We start from the raw sequence: 19227 nt of genomic DNA on the forward strand, positions 1-19227 counted from the left end.
TGGGAAAATTTAAAATCGTATTGAGAAATTACTAAACTTTACCAGTACTCATTCATACATATGTAAATATTAGCAAATTAGAGTTAATTCTTATCACTTTACATTTCAGGAATTATTTGAAAGAATTTAAAATATATAGATATACAATAGAGAAAAGTTCGCAAATAAAATTCTGTTAACAAGTATGAAAATAATAGATTAAATACCAATAAAAATCCCATGCACATTTATCCCTTATTAATTTTCGTCTCATGAAAATCCTAAACTAGGATGACCATGACACATTTACCCCAAGTTAATTTTCATCTAACAAAATAAATCGCAAACTGATAATTCTCACCCAAATCTACTCTTCATTAGTAGATAAAAATTAGTTCGGGATAAAACTATGTCTCGTGTCATGCATGTGGCAATCACAAAATTCAAGTGAAGTGTCACTTGAATAGTATGCAAATGTAGAGAACATAACAAAATTATGCGACGCGTCATGTCATATGACAATCATAGGATCTGTAGTGAAGTGCCATGTGGGCTGTGTGTGGATGCGGCCACATGACAAAACTGTTCCACGGGTTGTCATGTGGCAACCACGGAAAGCAAAATGAAGCATCACATGACGAGCATAGGAATGAAGACTTTGCTAGGTGTCGGCGTTAACTATATATCATAGATGAATGGGATTGCGTAAAATTTTCAGAACTTTAAAATTTTTGAATTAATGCAAAGCCAATCAAACCAACTTTGAAAAACATTACGAGGAAAATAAAAATTTCGTATGCTCAACTAATAATCCGGCTCGACTTTCTACTAAGAAACTAGTGTTATGGCCGCATTGCATCACTTATATTGATTTAGTTGTGCACACAATACACACATTACTGGCAAAGTTCCTAATAAACACTCTATTATATGTCCACTTAGAAGTGTTCGTCCTTAAGAATTGATGTAAGCAATAAACAATGCCTTGTTTTACGGAATGATGCATTCAAACCTTCGATGAGTTAATTTTATTGATCTTGGACAAATCCCGGCGTTTAGGCTCTACCACTTGATGACTATGTGGCCTACCACTCATCCAGCTACTCCTTGGGTATTGTTACTTCTATATACATGTCAACATCATAAAACAAAAATTTTACACGTAAACAACCGGTGGCAAATCGCATTTTGAATTTCTTCTTTGGGTAGATTTGATGTGATTTGAAATATATCTATGTTGATAGTTAGAGCTATTCGGTTTAGAAAGTATGTAAAACTTATCTATACTATCATGTAACATAAAGAGGATCCGTAACTTTGAAAGATTTTAATCTTTTTTCTCATATATTTTCCTTCCATTAGTTATACTCAATTACTTTTTTTACGGATATCACACCACGAACGGATACATGGCATTTACTATTTTACTTTTTATCTCTCACGTATTTCCATATGAAAAGTCATCTAATGATGCAATGACGATCATAAAAAAAACTTCAAATCTTGAAATATCTTTTTCTTTCCACATATATGTATAAAACTTCTTTGTATTGTGTACTTTACTAACAAAATGTTTTCCACTGAGTATTTCCAATAAAATTGCTCGCTTAATTTTTCAAATGCCAATTTTGCTGCACTTGAAAGTATTTCTAAGGCAAGTTGTTAGCGTCATTTTGAAAGAAAATAGAGAAATGGTTTCTAAAACGGAGTAACAATACTTCCTTTTGTGTATGCGTAGGTAGATAATGAAAAGGCCAGTAAAAATTGCTCACCTTTAATTGATTTGGCACTGGTGGGATACTCCAATTTCCCATACCAAGTCCCACTAATTTATTTTCACCCGAAGGAAATTCGGAATCCGGACGCACATCCATCCCAATGAAACCATCTTAGCCAATTAGGGACATATATAGTACCATGGAAAGAATTATGCACGTTGCGAAGAATGAGCACTCTCAACCTTCTCATTTTTGTAAAAGCATTTGGACCAATATGCATCTCTCTTGGCTTAGGTAGCTCCAATACTATGGCTTTAATCGCACAATCTCCCGTATGTACACGAATATTTGGACTTTGCATATTCAGTAATTAGAGTCAAATATAAGAAGGATAGATTTTATTGTATTTGCAAGTCTTACCATGTCGCATGACGAACATCAAGAACATCCTCATACAGCCATAGTCCTTTGCGTCTCCCGGGATCCTTGCACTCTTGCTTCGCGATACCCATACCCATCAATTGAATCAAGTCATGCATTCGTATGGTTCCATGCTCAATGCTAATCAAGGACCTCCTAATAAGAGTATCAAATCCTATAGCTGTTAGAAGATCACAACTATCGAGAACCTTCCTTATATACTCTCTTGCTTTCCCATTAAAGAAGCAGGCAATGTGGAGAAAGATCTCTTGCTCATCTTCATCTAGTCCATCATAACTCACTTTGAGCACATTACTAATCTTTTTGTCAAGGTTCTTGGAAAGTTTCTTTAGTATGCTTTCCCATACATCTTCCGTCGTACCGCGTAATAAGGAACCCAACACCACAAGTGCTAAAGGAAGGCCTTTAGCATGATTCAGAAAACCATGCACTAGATCCGTCACGCTTTCTAATTTTTGGTATGTCGGAAAAGCATGCTTTCTAAGTAGCTCACGAGCTCCACCGTCATCCAGCACTTCAACTTCACACACACGCACATGATCCCAATCTAACCTGGGAGTCAAAAAATGGTTATCTCTTGTAGTAACGAGGATCCTACTCCCACTGCCAAACCATTTGGCTTTTCCCGCTAAAGCACATAATTGTTCCTCGTCATTCACATCATCAAGGATGACAAGAACTCTTTTGTTATGGAGTCTATCTCGTATTAGATTAACGCCTCTATCGACATTGGGCACCACTATCTTTTCGTGTGGTAATAATATATCGTTCAATAGTTGTCCTTGCAAAGTAACTAAACCCATGCAATCTTTTGAATTTTCTCGAACATGTGCTAGAAAACTTGAACCTTCAAATTGTCTGAAAATATCATTATAGATGGCTTTTCCCAATGTTGTCTTTCCTATGCCTCCCTGTCCCCATAATCCCACCATGAGAACATCCTTAGACTCAAGGTTTAGCATTGATTTCACCTCAGCCACTCGGGACTCTATCCCAACCGGATGCTCAGCAACTTCTAAAGGTGTTTGGCTTTGGCGATTTGAGATGTCCTTCACAATTTGTTGTAAAACATTTGACTCATCATCTCTGGCAAAAACAATGAAAGGAAGTTTTAGCATCGTTTTAGCAATTGGAATAAGCAAATAACGAGCAATCACCAGCCAAAAGTGACAAAGCAGTGCATCTCATTTTTAGATAATTATAGCCAAAAGAAAATGTATTCCCATCGAGTCAAATTTGAACTCCGACAGCTCCACACCAATCACAACATGTATCTGTCTTCTTAAGTGATTCGTGTACTTTCGCTTTAGACGTGACGATTCACTTATTCTTCGTTTTGACTCTCATGTGATTTAGGACTTTGAACGATGGTTAAGATTTTGATTCCAAAACCATTAAATTCCCCGAAAGCACGATGTTATTGTTTTACATGGCCTGCACACGCTAATTAATCCTGTACGAAATGGGGTAAGGGCAATAACGCTACTTAACATTCTGTCCATTTGGCAAACAAGTTTTAACATTCTATTTTGATCAAATGAATCAATAAAATTTTCAGCCGATGAAGAGCTAGTGTCCATATTTTTAATTATTGGAAAAGCCACGCGTCTGTTTTATGGATAGCCACGTGATTTTTCGAACTCAAAATGCCACCTGTAACTAGTTTGTGAAATGGTTGGCCAAAATCGAAAATCTATAGAACTCAAAGTGACTAAAATGAAACGTGAAGACCTCAAATAGCCCATAACTAAATAAATAAAAAATTATCACACTCGTAAAGAATAGTTTCATATACAAAAGATAGAACTCTTTCTACTTACCCATCATTCAAAGTCCACCCAGACAAGTTACCGGCGTCCGAAAGAGCTTTCTTCCATCTCTCCATTTTCTCCGGATACTTAGACTCGTGCTTAGCCAGGCCATCTGCATAACTCGCTCTCCCCCCTCTCACTTCTTTTGGGTCTACTTTATAAAACACTGGTAGAACGGTGAGCTTATTTTGCTCCTTGCACTCCATAATCTTGGCCACCTCTTCCAAGCACCACCATGAGGAAGTGTAATCCTTAGAGAAAATGATGATTGCGATGTGCGATTCTTCGATGGCCTTTAGGACCATCGATATATCCTGCCCCTTCCTCAGTTCTTCGTTATCTAGAAAAGTGTGTATTCCATTTCGGACTAGCGGGTCATAGAGATGGCCGACGAAGTTGTTACGCACGTCTGTACCTCTAAAACTCAAGAAGACCGCGTATGGCCCGGTGTATTTCGATGAAGAAGCCATCGGAACGATGGAGTTCAACAATCAAGAACGACAGTGAGCTTGAGATTTGATGCAGTGTTTTCAAGTAGCTCGTTCACCACTTGATCTTCTTGTTGATTGATTCTTATACTACAGGACAGAGACTTTGGAAAATGGGAGCGGTTAAGGATGGACCAAGACAGGTAATGGTGTGAACACAGAGACTGTTTTCACTGAAAGACCGCGTACTGCCGTGTTGTCCGGATTGAGAGATATCTAAAGGTGTGAACACAGGGACGTTTTTCACTGAAGACCGCGTGGGCCGACAAAAGCTAGTCGTGGGCTGATAAAAACAACTTTGCTGGCTTCCTCGAAATTTCATCCCCAACCTCTGTGAAGTTGTTTTCACCTTGCTAAATAATAATCTACCACATGACCCACTCAAGAGACATGTAATTACCAGAAATATCCCAATCAAGTGATCTATTAATAATTGTGGAACTATTCGGACTGTCCTTCGGTCTTTCTGCACAATCAAGTGTACCAGCCAAAAAAATAATAGATCTATTAATAATTATAGAAATGGCTGATGAAGCTATTACGTATCGTCTCTCTGAAACTCAAAAAGATATCGTAAGGCATGTGGATTTCGATGAAGAAGCCATTGGTATAATGGAGTTCAACCATAAAAAATGACCGTGAGCTTAAGATTTCATAACAGTTTTTTTAAGTAGCCCGTTCACCACTTGATCTTCTTGTCGATTTATTCTTGTATACTAGAGGACAGAGATGCACGACTTTTTTACTGAAGTCCGTGGACCACCGCCTTACTCGGAATCTCGAATATGCTGAGCGAAACAAGCTTGTTTGTGGCCGACAAAATTATTGTACAGATGGACAAACAACTCTAGGGTGGAGGACATTCGTGATCTTGGTCGTGGGCTCACTCATAAAACAACTTTAATTTTTTCCTTGCTATGTAGTAATTTACCCTACGACCACTCAAAGACATATATAATCCCACGCACAATCACGTGTACAAGTAAATAGTAAAATTAGATCAATAATAGTGGAAATTTAGAAAAACATGGCACTCAAATATGAATCAAGATAAGTTAATAGGCGTGAACACATGAGCTTTATCTTCACTAATGCGTTGTTGGGATTCTCTGACAGACACAAGCTTGTCTCTGGCTAACAAAAGTAGTGGGAGAAACAACTTTGGGGTGATGGATTCTTGTCATCTGGTCATAGGCTTAGTCAGAAAAACTTTGCCGGCTTCCCCGAAGTGGCTATCCCTATCCCCCATCTCTGAGTAGTCCCTTCTTCGCCAAGTAACAATTTAACACATGATCACTCGGACGACATTTAATACGTAGGATAATAATATTTTCTAATGGGCAGGGGTCGTGGCTCACTTCATCTTAGCCATGTCATTACAACATAGGAGAAAGAAAATATTAAAAAAAGTCAATTTTTTTGTTAGTTTAAATTGACAAAATTAAAAGAAGGATTCGATTGCATCAATTTAACAAGTTTTAAAACTTGGATGCATTTTTTTTTATAAATTTTAGGAGTCAATTACACTCTTATAACAAGTTTAGGGCCTCCAGTACATATGTCTCTTTTTTGTAATTTTTAGCCTATTAAGGGTGTGTTTGTTTCATGAAAAATGAGCAATTTAAAAAATATTTTCCAAAATGCGATTGCTTATTTTGGTTAGAAAAATGAATAAATGAAATTTTTTTCATCACCTGTGAAAATAGTTAGGCATATATTGTTATCGATAATGAAAACACTCTCCGTTCTCTAATTTTTCTAAACAATATAAGCAATCAATTTTTGAAAAATATTTTCCAAATCGCTTATTTTCTATAAAACAAACACACCCTAAGTTTGTATTTTTTTTATCTTTTATTATGTTTTTTCTTTAGCTTTTTTTTATTGTTGAATGGACCTTCGGCAAGCCAAGTCGGCTTCAAATATTAACAAAAAATGTCACATCAAATTTCCAGTCATGTAGATCGGAATTATCACTTAAGTGATTGTATTTCAAAAAATTGGTACTTAAATGATCCAATGAAAACTTTTGGCATTACTGGAGTACGGTACATAACTTTTAATACTTATGGGATTCTCTTTTCCATTTATTCCATGAGAAAATTAAGAATCAAACTCGTCGATGTGGTGCTATTGTATCCTTTAACAGGAATATTTGCTTATCTTAGTCCTAAACTCGAACCTTTTATTAGATCTCTACATTCAGATAATGGATACATTTAATGCATTTGAATTAAACAAAGGTTGTTTGCATTGAATTAAACAGAGGGCTTGGCAATGAACTTCTTCATTTTGGATGGATGGCTCGACATGCGAGATGAACTAGAATTCAAAATTGAAGAATCGTGGGAGTTGGTTTCAATTTCATGATAGCAACATTGGACCTGGCTTTAACATTACGGGGTTGGATATGGCTCCAAAATAGTGGGATCAGTCCTAACTCCATGCTGTGGAGTTAGATATGAGTCGGCCAAGTTGGATGTCGATTGCAAGAATTGTGGAAGAGGATTTTTGGATTATACAAAAAATCAAACATGGTCAAACACTCGTTTGAAAAGATTGATGAGCTGGCCAGGAATGAAAAAAGAGGGGAAAAAGGAAGAAGCGGGTCATTTGGTGATTGATTTAAGGAAAATCTGTCCGTGGATGGCTTTCGGTGGCTGGGGAATTCAAAAAGGGTGATTTGAGTGAGAGTTGGAAAGTAACCGAAAATCAGAATCGGACAAGATTAGAAAGCGTGGAGGATCCGTTTCTCACGCTATTTTTACCTTCGCCTTCATCCACCCAAAAAGAATTGACCATTCTACCGTTTCGGACATGCATATAGCTTTGCTTAGTTCAGAACCATTCAATTAGCTCTTGTTTTATTCACAAGCAACTTAGTTAGATTAAACCATATTGGTGATCAAAATTAATCATAAATACACAATAAAAATTCAAGATGGCATATTAGATGATTATTGCGTCACAAGATTAGTTTAGAATTCATAAATAATCGGGCTTCATCTAGTGTGGTATTGATCTTTGTCACCTAAATTAGGAAACCGTACTTAGTATTTACTTAAGTGCACGTTAATTTCAAGGGTTAATACCACGGAAAACCCCAAACTGGTACACTTGTGACAAATTTACCCCAAATTATTTTTTTGACCACATAAAACTCTAAGCTGGTATACCGTGACAAATTTACCTAAATTCACATGTGACAAATTTACCCTCCGTTAATTTTCGTTAAATTTAATCACAACCGTTGATTTGGTGACACGTGACGGTTAACAAGTATACCTGAGATGGAGTTTTGACCATCCGTTTGTCACGCATTTATCAATTTGAGATTTTTCGTGATATTAAATCAATTTAACAGGGGTAAATTTGTCATAGATGTACCAGATTAGGGTATTTCGTGGTCAAAAGAATTAGTTTATGGTAAATTTGTCACGGATATACCAGTTTAGGATTTTTGGTGGTCAAAAAAATAATTTGGGGTAAATTTGTCACGGGTGTACCAGTTTGGGGTTTTTCGTGGTCAAAAAAATAATTTAGGGTAAATTTGTCACAGGTGTACCGGTTTAGGGTTTTTCATGGTATTAACCCTAATTTCAATGCATAGCTCATAGGGATCCTGCCTTGGAACTTAATAATGAGGCATTTAATAATATGGCCAGATAGATTCCCATTATTTCTTTCCTCATGCTAACGGGGATCCTAACCCGGAACTTAGTAACGAGGAATTAAATAATGTGGCTGGATGCGATCCCAGTTATTTCTTTCCTCATCTTTTACTTTTTTTGCCATTATTTAATTGGATCTGTATTTGTATTTTTTGAGTATCCATAAATTGATTATTATTTACATTTCCATTTCTTCTTAGAAAACCCAAAAAAATAAATTGCATGCAAAGCCTTTTATAAAAGAAACGGTACCATAACGAGAATTATATTTCTATTGCATAATCAAGTCTCCGAATCTATGAATCTTTAGTTTGTAGAAGTAAGCAGTCTCTCGCATTTTATTCAGCTCCTAACTCTAGTGACGACTTTAAATAAAATAATCAAATCATTGATGAGAAATCAATTTGCTTTTGGTGGAGTTTTTAAAAGTCTATAGAGATCTCATCTGCAAGGACGATCCATCTTGAATTGTGTCGGTGCTCAAGAAGCTAGAATCCTCTGTTGGAAGAGTTCCAGCCTCGTTGGGGAGTTTCGGAAAATTTGGGGTATCTTTATCTCGGTGCAAAATGGACACTTTGGTGCTCTCCCTTTATGTATCTTCAGCTTGGAGAGCCAAGTATCGGGACATAGCCACGACCCACGAGGACATTTTTGCAGCAAAGCGTCATGGCTAACTACCGCAAATAAGTGTTCTTTCCTTGGATAATTTGCCACAAAAAGTCACCTATTGGGTGATAAACGTAATGTTCAAGCATGTGTACGAGGTAAAATTTTGAATTTGAAACTTGAAGAATTTGTCACTTTTTCGCCCATTCTTTGAGCTTCGCTATCTCTAGCTGCTTTGAACGACAAGTGGAGCTCATGAACACTATTGAAGTATGGTCCCACATTGCTTGACAACAAGTCCTAAATATCTTTCTATATTTATGTAGTCTCTCTTTACATATCAAATTTGAAAAAATAGAAAAAGAGAAATTTCACCGATATGAAATGAGGCTAAAATAAACGCCGTACCAACTTTGAACAGCAAGATTCAAGCCTGTGAGTCTCGAGTTGCGAACAATCAATTCTAAGTCGTTATGTTGAATTGCTCTCAACAAAGTTATCTCTTTTGGACTGGCCTTCTCTACAGAACTTTGGAAAAACATGGCGCTCAAATATTGACCAAGATAAGTCAATAGGTGTGAACACATGGACTTATCTTCACCAACGCGTTATTGGGATTCTCTGACGGACACAAGCATGTCTGTGGCGGACAAAAGTAGTGGAGAAACAGCTTTGGGGTGGTGGATTCTCGTCATCTGGTCATAGGCTCTCACTAGTGGGAAAAACTTTGCTGGCTTCCACGAAATGGCTATTCCTATCCCCCACCTCTGAGTAGTCTCTTCGTTACCAAGTAATCATTTAACGCAGGACCACTCGGACCACATATAATATGTATGACAATAGTACTTTCTGATGGGCGGGGCTCACTGCTCACGGCGTCTTAGTCACGGCATTACCTAGAAAACATTAAAAAATAAAAAATAACGTCGATTTCTTCGTTAGTCCAAATTGAAAGAAGGGCCCGATTGCATTAATTTGATAAGTTTTATGACTTGAATACATGTTTTATAAATTTTAGAATTCAATTGCACTCTCATAACAAGTTTTAGGACCTCTAGTGCATCTGTCCTTTTTTTTTTCTTGAAATTTTTAGCTTTTTTATTTTTTAAAATCTAATTAAGTTTTTATTTTTTGTATTTTATTATTTTTTCAACTTTTAGTCTTTTTTTATTGTTGACTGGACCTCCAGCGAGCCATGTTGGCTTCAAATATTGACAAAAAATGTCATGTTGAATTTCCAGTCAAGTAGATCGGAGTTAGCACTTAAGTGATTGTATTTCAAAAGAATTAGTACTTAAGTGATCCGACGGAAACTTGTGGCACTAAAGTGAGTGCGGTACACTAGGGGTGAGCAAATCGGACCGACCAGGCAGGACTGGTGGTCCGGTTCCTAGTTCCGTAGGGTGGTGGTCGGCTCTCGATCCTTAAAATTGGAACCGGTGGTCGGTCGGTCCAATTCCCGGGCCTGTGGGTACAGGATCGGACTTGACTAATCAATTTTAATTATTATTTTTTTAAAATTAATAAACGTAACCATATATTTTATTTAATGTTTCCCTTCTTTCTTGGAGTTTGATGAATTAAACATGGTCACTGTACTCATGATAAACATTTTGGCTCAAGTTTGCCTTTGCAAGAATTCAACGATAATGCTTGGTCCTGCAACTTGACCTCTGGATAGTTTCAGGTAGTTTGAGTCTTTTTTTTTTCTCTCTAAAAAAACGGAGAATGCATGCGGTAGGAGTGGATAGCAAGGTGAACATTTAGAATGAGGGATGATGACTGGCGATAATATTTTAGTTATGCCTATTGACAATTCTGTTGTTTCCGGAGTTGAGTGGTTTATAGGACTTATCCTAGGTTAAATCAATAAGAATTTTGTCATGCCCCTATATACGATTTTCTTAAACTTCAACGTGACTTCGCACTTTATCTGCAAGTAATGTATACCAGTAGTCGGGCAGTCCGGTTTGCGGTTCCTGGGTGTACTTTGGGTCACCATCCAACTTACTGCAGTTTGAGACCAAAAGGGATAAAATAAAATTCTACAGTTTATTAACGATTTGATTGGACTGCTCGAGAATTGGACCGGATTGACTGTTCGGTATGATTCCTAGTTTCGAAAATTGGAAATCGAGATCACCGGTCCAATCACCGGTCCTTGAGGGGAATCGAGTCGAACCGGAAATCGTTCACCCCCTACCGTACACAACTTTTAATACTTCTGGGATATTCTTTTCCATTTATTCTATGAGAAAATTAAGAATCGAGCTCGCCGATGTGGTGCGATTGGATCCTTTAATAGAAATATTTGCTTATCTTAGTCCTAAACTGGAACTTTTATTATATCTCTATGTTTTGATAATGGGGACATTTAATGCATTTGAATTAAACGAAGCATGTTTGCATCAAATTAAACAGGGGGCTCGGCTATGAACATCTTCATTTTGGATCGGCCGATGGATGGCTTGACATGCGAGATGAACTAGAATTCAAAACTCAAGAATCATGGGAGTTGGCTCGAATTTCATGATAGCGCCATTGGACCCCGGCTTCAACATTGCGGGATTGGATATGATTCCAAGATAGTGGGATCAGTCCTAACTCCTTGTTGTGGAGTTACATATGAGTCGAGCAAGTTGGATCTCGAATGCAAGAATTGTGGAAGTTTTGATAAAAAATTTGAAGATGAGGATTAGATGAGTCAAGGCCGGCCAAGAGAGCGGACTGTTACGAAAAAGATCATCCCTTTTTTGAAGAGGGTTTTTGGATTATACAAAAATCAAACATGGTCAAACACTCGTTTGAAAAGATTGATGAGCTGGCCAGGAATGAAGTAGAGGGGAAAAAAGAGGGAGCGGGTCATTTGGTGATTGACTTGAGGAAAATGTGTCGGTGGATGGCTTTCGCCGGCTGGGGAATTCGAAAAGGGAGATTTGAGTGAGAGTTGGAAAGTAACCGAAAATCAGAATCGGACAAGATTAGAAAGCGTGGAGGATCCGTTTCTCACGCTATTTTTACCTTCGCCTTCATCCACCCAAAAAGAATTGATCATTCTACCGTTTCGGACATGCATATAGCTTTACTTAGTTCAGAACCATTCAATTAGCTCTTGTTTTATTCACAAGCAACTTAGTTAGATTAAACCATATTGGTAATCAAAAGTAATCATAAATACACAATAAAAATTCTAGATAGCATATTAGATGATTATTGCATCACAAGATTAGTTTAGAATTCATAATTAATCTGGCTTCATCTAGTGTGGTATTGATCTTTGTCACCTAGATTAGGAAACTCGTACTTAGTATTTACTTAAGTGCACGTTAATTTTAATGCATAGCTCATAGGGATCCTATCTCGGAACTCAATAACGAGGCATTAGATAATATGGCCCGATACGATTCCCGTTATTTCTTTCCTCATGCTCACGGGGATCCCAACCCGGAACTTAATAACGAGGCATTAAATAATGTGGCTGGATGCGATCCCAGTTGTTTCTTTCCTCATCTTTTACTTTATTTGCCATTATTTAAATGGATCTGTATTTTTTTTTAGTATACATAAATTGATTATTATTTACATTTCCATTTCTACTTAGAAAACCCAAAAAAATAAATTGCATGCAAAGCCTTTTATAAAAGAAGAGGTACCATAACCAGAATTATATTTCTATTGCATAATCAAGTCTCCGAATCTACGAATCTTTAGTTCGTAGAAGTAAGCAGTCTCTCGCATTTTATTTGGCTCCTAACTCTAGTGGGGACTTTAAATAAAATAATCAAATCATTGATGAGAAATCAATTTGCTTTTGGTGGAGTTTTTAAAAGTCTGTAGAGATCTCATTCTGCAAGGACGATCCATCTTGAATTGCGTCGGTGCTCAAGAAGCTAGAATCCTCTATTGGAAGCGTTCCAGCCTTGTTGGGGCGTTCTCAAAATTTGGGGTATCTTTATCTCAGTGCAAAATGGACACTTTGGTGCTCTCCCTTTATGTATCTTCAACTTGGAGAGCCAAGTATCGAGACATAGCCACGACCCACGAGGACATTTTTGCAGCAAAGCGTCGTGGCTAGCTACCGCAAATAAGTGTTCTTTCCTTGGATAATTTGCCACGAAAAGTCACCTATTGGGTGATAAATGTAATGTTCAAGCTTGTGTACAAGGTAAAATTTTGAATTTGAAACTTGAAGAATCTGTCGCTTTTTCGCCCATTCTTTGAGCTTCGTTGTCTCTAGCTACTTCGAACGACAAGTGGAGCTCACGAACACTATTGAAGGATGGTCTCATATCACTTGACAACAAGTCCTAAATATCTCTTTATATTTATGTAGTCTCCCTTTACATATCAAATTTGAAAAAATAGAAAAAGAGAAATTTCCCCAATATGAAATGAGGCTAAAATAAACGCCATACCAACTTTGCACAGCAAGATTCAAGCATGTGAGTCTCGAGTTGCGAACAGTCAATACTAAGTCATTATGTTGAATTGCTCTCAACGAAGTTATCTCTTTTGGACTGGCCTTCTCTATACAACTTTGGAAAAACATGGCGCTCGAATATTGACCAAGACAAGTCAAAGGTGTGGACACATGGACTTATCTTCACCAACGCGTTATTGGGATTCTCTGACGGACACAAGCTTGTCTGTGGCCGACAAAAGTAGTGGAGAAACAGCTTTGGGTGGTGGATTCTCGTCATCTGGTCATAGGCTCACTAGTGGGAAAAACTTTGCTGGCTTCCACGAAATGGCTACTCCTATCCCCCACCTCTGAGTAGTTTCTTCGTTACCAAGTAATAATTTAATGCAGGACCACTTAGACCACATATAATATGTATGATAATAGTGCTTTCTAATGGGCGGGGCTCACTGCTCACGGCGTCTTAGTCACGGCATTACCTAGAAAATATTTAAAAAAAAAACCGTCGATTTCTTCGTTAGTCCAAATTGAAGGAAGGGCTCTGTTACATTAATTTGATAAGTTTTATGATTTGAATACACTTTTTATAAATTTTAGAATTCAATTGCACTCTCATAACAAGTTTTAGGACCTCTAGTATATATGTCCTTTTTTTTCTTGAAATTTTTAGCTTTTTTATTTTTTAAAATCTAATTAAGTTTTTTTTTTTTTGCTTTTTATTATTTTTTTCAACTTTTAGCCTTTTTTATTGCTGACTAGACCTCCAGCGAGCCATGTTGGCTTCAAATATTGACAAAAAATGTCACGTTGAATTTCCAGTCAAGTAGATTGGAGTTGGCATTTAAGTGATTATATTTCAAAAGAATTGGTACTTAAGTGATCCGACCCAAATTTGTGGCACTAAAGTGAGTGCGGTACACCAGGGATGAGCAAATCGGATTGACCAGGTAGGATTGGTGGTCTGGTTCCCAATTCCAAAGGGTGGTGGTCTGGCTCCCAATCCTTAAAAATGGAACCGGTGGTCGGCTGGTCCAATTCCCAATTCCAGGGGTACAGGATCGGACCGGACCGATCGATTTTAATTATTATTATTTTTTAAAATTAATAAACGTAACCCTAGATTTTATTTAATTTTTCCCTTCTTTCTTGGAGTTTGATGAATTAAACATGGTCACTGTATTCATGATAAACATTTTGGCTCAAGTTTGCCTTTCCAAGAATTCAACGATAATGCTTGGTCCTGCAACTTGACCTATGGATAGTTTCAGGTAGTTTGACTCTTTTTTTTTTTTTCTCTCTAAAAAAACGGAGAATGCATGCAGTAGGAGTGGATAGCAAGGTGAAAATTTAGAATGATGGATGATGACTGGTGATGATATTTTAGTTATGCCTAGTGACAATTCTGTTGTTTCCGAAATTGAGTGGTTTATAGGACTTATCCTAGGTTAAATCAATAAGAATTTTGTCATGCCCCTGTATGTGATTTTCTTAAACTGCAACGTGACTTCGCACTTTATCTACAAGTAATATATACCGGTAGTCGGGCAATCCGGTTTGCGATTCTCGGGTGTACTCCGGATCACCATCCAACTTACTAGAGTTTGGGATCGAAAGGGATAAAATAAAATTCTACTATTTATTATCGGTTCCATTGGACCGCCTGGGAACTAGACTGGGCCGACTATTCAGTCCGATTCCCGGTCCCGAAAATTGGGAATCGGGATCATCGGTCTAGTTCCCGATTCTTGAGGGGAATTAAGGCGGACCGGGAATCGCTCACCCCCTATCGTACACAACTTTTAATACTTCTGGGATATTCTTTTCCATTTATTCTATGAGAAAATTAAGAATCGAGCTCGACGATGTGGTGCGATTGGATCCTTTAATAGAAATATTTGCTTATCTTAGTCCTAAACTCGAACTTTTATTATATCTCTATATTTAGATAATGGGGACATTTAATGCATTTGAGTTAAACGAAGCATGTTTGCATCGAATTAAACAGGGGGCTCGGCTATGAACATCTTCATTTTGGATCGGCCGATGGATGGCTTGACATGCGAGATGAACTAGAATTCAAAACTCAAGAATCGTGGGAGTTGGCCTGAATTTCATGATAGCGCCATTGGACCCGGCTTCAACACTGCAGGATTGGATATGATTCCAAGATAGTGGGATCAGTCCTAACTCCTTGCTGTGGAGTTACATATGAGTCGAGCAAGTTGGATCTCGAATGCAAGAATTGTGGAAGTTTTGATAAAAAAATTTGAAGATGAGGATTAGACGAGTCAAGGCCGGCCAAGAGAGCAGACTGTCACGAAAAAAAAACACAACCCGTTTTTTGAAGAGGGATTTTGAAGGAGCAAAATGCGGTCAAGAGAATTGGATTACACGAAAATGAAACATGGCCAAACACTCACAGAGGAACCGTGGTTGATGACCAAAAGACAGAGCAAACAAGGCGATCTGGAGTTTGAAAAGATTAATGAGCTGGTCAGGGATGAAAAAAAGAGGGAGGGAAAAGCGGAAGAGGTTCATGTGGTGATTGATTTAAGGAAAATCTGTCCGTGAGAGTCGGAAAGTAACAAAAAATCAGAATCAGACAAGTTCAGAAACTGATCTAATGCATGCCCCGGAGCTACTTCAATGCAATAGACTCCAAATTTATCATTTGCACAGCCATAATATACTTCCTTTTATACTGAAAATTGGCTAACAGTCATCCAAACATTTATGAGCAAACAAAACTTTACAAAAACTAAATTTAATTTTAGTATGAAAACCAACAAATGTACCAATGATCGATAATGCTGCTGCACACATTATGCGTACTTCACATGAAACATAAAGGGAGCATGCTGAAAATTTCTCTGCAACTTCTGCAGACGGAAGTCCAGTCCTCCGTCTCCGTTCAAGCAGAACATCAGTGAGCTTCCATTTTTGCACGTCTTCTTGCCTAGGAAATCGCAAGGAGAAATATAAGCAAAGCATACCAACCTTAGGAGTTTGTCAGATCAAAAGTTTTGCTCCAAGTGTAGTTTCAACATAAATTTAGGAAATGCATTTCATGAAAAATGTTTTCTCCTTCATTTTTTTTTTTTTTCCTGTTACTCCTGCTTAACGTTGGAGTCCTATAGTTTATCTTTGAATCGCTGTATCTCTTACTGTCGTTTCCTTGTTCCTCAGTGTCAAGAGGAGAGCAATAGTAATGCAAAATAACAAATAGTTAACCGAAGCAAATAATAGCAACACAACTCTAACCCGTCTATTTCCTCTTCAAATTGCCTCTTTCGTATCTGCTCCATGTTTTGACTATACTTTTTTTTTTAAGTGGTTCAACTGCATGAGGTCATGATCCCACCGGAAGAACCACTCTCTCCAAGATAGAATCATCCATGCACCTTATTCGGAAATTTCAATTCTTTCTTCAAATACCCACAACACCAAGAGTCTAAGAGAAGATCTTATTCGTGAAGCATGGAAAACGTTCTTTGCTCCACAATGCCAAGGTGTCAACATTGTTTGAAGAACATTCTCCTTACTATTAGTATTCGCTCTAACTTCTAGTACTCAATCATTATAATCTTGTGCGAAATTGCAGTTACCCTACCTGTACTTGAGATTTTGCAAAGTCTCTTAACTTGCTTCCTATAACTTTAGAATTTTGCATCTCATCTCACTATGCCTTTTTAATCAATAGAGGTGAAGGCACCATAATAGCTCGCTCTCATGTAATTTAAAGCAATATATATATATATATATATATATATTATATATATATATATATAGAGACACACACACATACGAATGCTCTGTAAATTTATAATCTGTTGAGACAATCATGTACGATTTAACAAATTCAAGCATGCAATAGAGCGTAGCCTGCGAGCGTTGAACATTTTGGTCCAACATCTTGTGACGGCTTTATTTCTTTTCAATAAAATAAATTCCCCTGTTCTCTCTCTCTCTCATTGAAGCTTATTCTTTGACTGTTTTCGGTCCAAAATTCTGACAGGGAACAATCGCAAACATTGTACATAGCTAATCAAGATTCTTGGTATTGTTGGCCGTAGTCATAAGAATAATGAAAACAAAACCATTTCCAGCCTGATAATGCATAAAAAATTCCACTTTTTAACATTATAGATACATAAAAAAAACATAGTATTGTTCAGATATACTACTTTATCATACATTAAAGAAATATTTTAAGGCAGAACCGCAAAAAAGATCAACAATAACTACGAGTTGATAATGTGAGGGTATCAATTTAGGACAACAGCAAAGTGCTGTTGGCCAAAATTTATAGCAAGGGGTGGAGAAGCAGTGATAGACGTACATTTGTGTCACATTAGTCCTGTTTTTTCCTGCCGCAATAAGATGCCCTTCCTCAACAATCACACAAATGTTCGATCAAGGTATAATATAAGTAACATACAATGTGAAATCAAACTGCCAAGTAGTGATTATTAATGCAAATCCCACCAACACTCAAACTAAAATGGCTTTAACAACACTAAAGTAAGAACAGCAACTAATTTGAGAATCTACATTAATCAGGTTTCACTCAAACATTCAAGATGCATCCAGGAGTTTTAGCTTCTCGGTCATTTTCCTTCATAAAAGCTATGGCCCATAAGGATAAAAAGAGAATCCTAAACTGCTGCAAAGGTCTCAGAATTCAGAATCGACAATCAGCATCTTGTGCTTTTGTCTCTATTTCTTTTTCATATCCACAGTGTAGTTCACGGGGCGAAAGGAAATAACCACCTAACCTGTTATCCATGGGCACAACCGATGTTCACATTACTCTCACACTCCCAAGTAAATTTGGTTTTTAAATTGTCCCTAGTTGCCAAAAGTCAAGCGACCATTCCTGGTGGCTTGCCAGCTCACTACATCTTCTACATTCCTCCATGGTTTTACCTCTCCGAGCGCCTCATGTAACATAGAGATTGAGCCCCATCCCAGTTATCGAAGTTTATCAAAATTCAATTCTCCTCGCAAGCCTATCACCCGCTGCACATATGTATGATAAGTACATACTGCACATCCACATTTCCTAGACACCTCAAACATATGTCATATTTGCATAACGATTAAAAGGATACTCCTGACAAAGGCGAATATCAGTTTTGATATGCTCATTTTGTTTCCAGAAGAATTCAACATTAATAGGTTTCGAGTTTGGAGAAAATGACATAAGGGGCAACTATATATCAAGACTCTTGACAAATTTCGTGAGTCGTGTGTTCGAATCCATTTACAGTGATAGTTGAGTGAAGGAAGAATGATGGAGATTGCTCTGTAGTTTCATTATTGAGTACAAAATACACCAAAGAGGGTTGGATTGAGGGTTAATCTACGTGAAACAAAGTACCAATAAAAGTAGATGCACTGGAATTGAAATTGCATTGAGAATATTTTTTGAAACGAATATAGGATATACTCACGGAGACCAATTTCCATGTTTGCATCGTGCTAGCTGGCAAAGTTTAAATGGACAAATAAAATAACTCAATGGACATATATGGGTAAAAGTGAGTAATAACATGTTTGAGAAAATAAAACGAGAAGAAGGAGGAGAAAGAAGGCACTTAAATCAAGATCAGCCGAGTTCACTTACCTACGAATTGCTTCCTTGGCAAGTTTCCCTGATCATTCTGACAACAAAAGCTGCAACCCAACACCACCAGACTCATCTCTGCCAATAGAATTAGAAGTCCACGTGGTCTTGGTTCGCATGCCTCGAGTGAGAATAAGCTCTTGATTTCTCTTTGGTACTACTATTTGACTATGTTCCTCAGTACTCATTTGACAATCTTGCAGGTCTTCCTGAGGATCTGCTTCGCTCGAATAATCTTTGTGCGCAAGTGAACTCTCTGTTTCTAAATCTGTTGATTCTGAGATCTTGACTTTTGAATATGTTGTTTCAAGATCAACCTCCTTTAGTAATGCCACATCCATTAGCTGATTCTCCCGAATCTCAATCTTTAAATCGTCCTCCAGTGGCTTGCATATTATTCGAAATCCCTGCTTTGTCACATCGTCATTGTTTACTCTAAGGCTAAATTGTACATAACTCCCCTCAAT

The 19227-nt window shown here is 37.4% G+C and overlaps 1 protein-coding gene across 1 annotated transcript in view; it reads right to left on the reverse strand.

The window, feature by feature from the left end:
• The window catches only part of LOC125314342, a 396865-nt gene that overhangs the window by 32606 nt on the left and 345032 nt on the right, over positions 1–19227 (reverse strand). The window lies entirely within an intron of this gene.

This window comes from Rhodamnia argentea, chromosome 3, assembly GCF_020921035.1.
Source record: "Rhodamnia argentea isolate NSW1041297 chromosome 3, ASM2092103v1, whole genome shotgun sequence".
Taxonomy (NCBI): domain Eukaryota; kingdom Viridiplantae; phylum Streptophyta; class Magnoliopsida; order Myrtales; family Myrtaceae; genus Rhodamnia; species Rhodamnia argentea.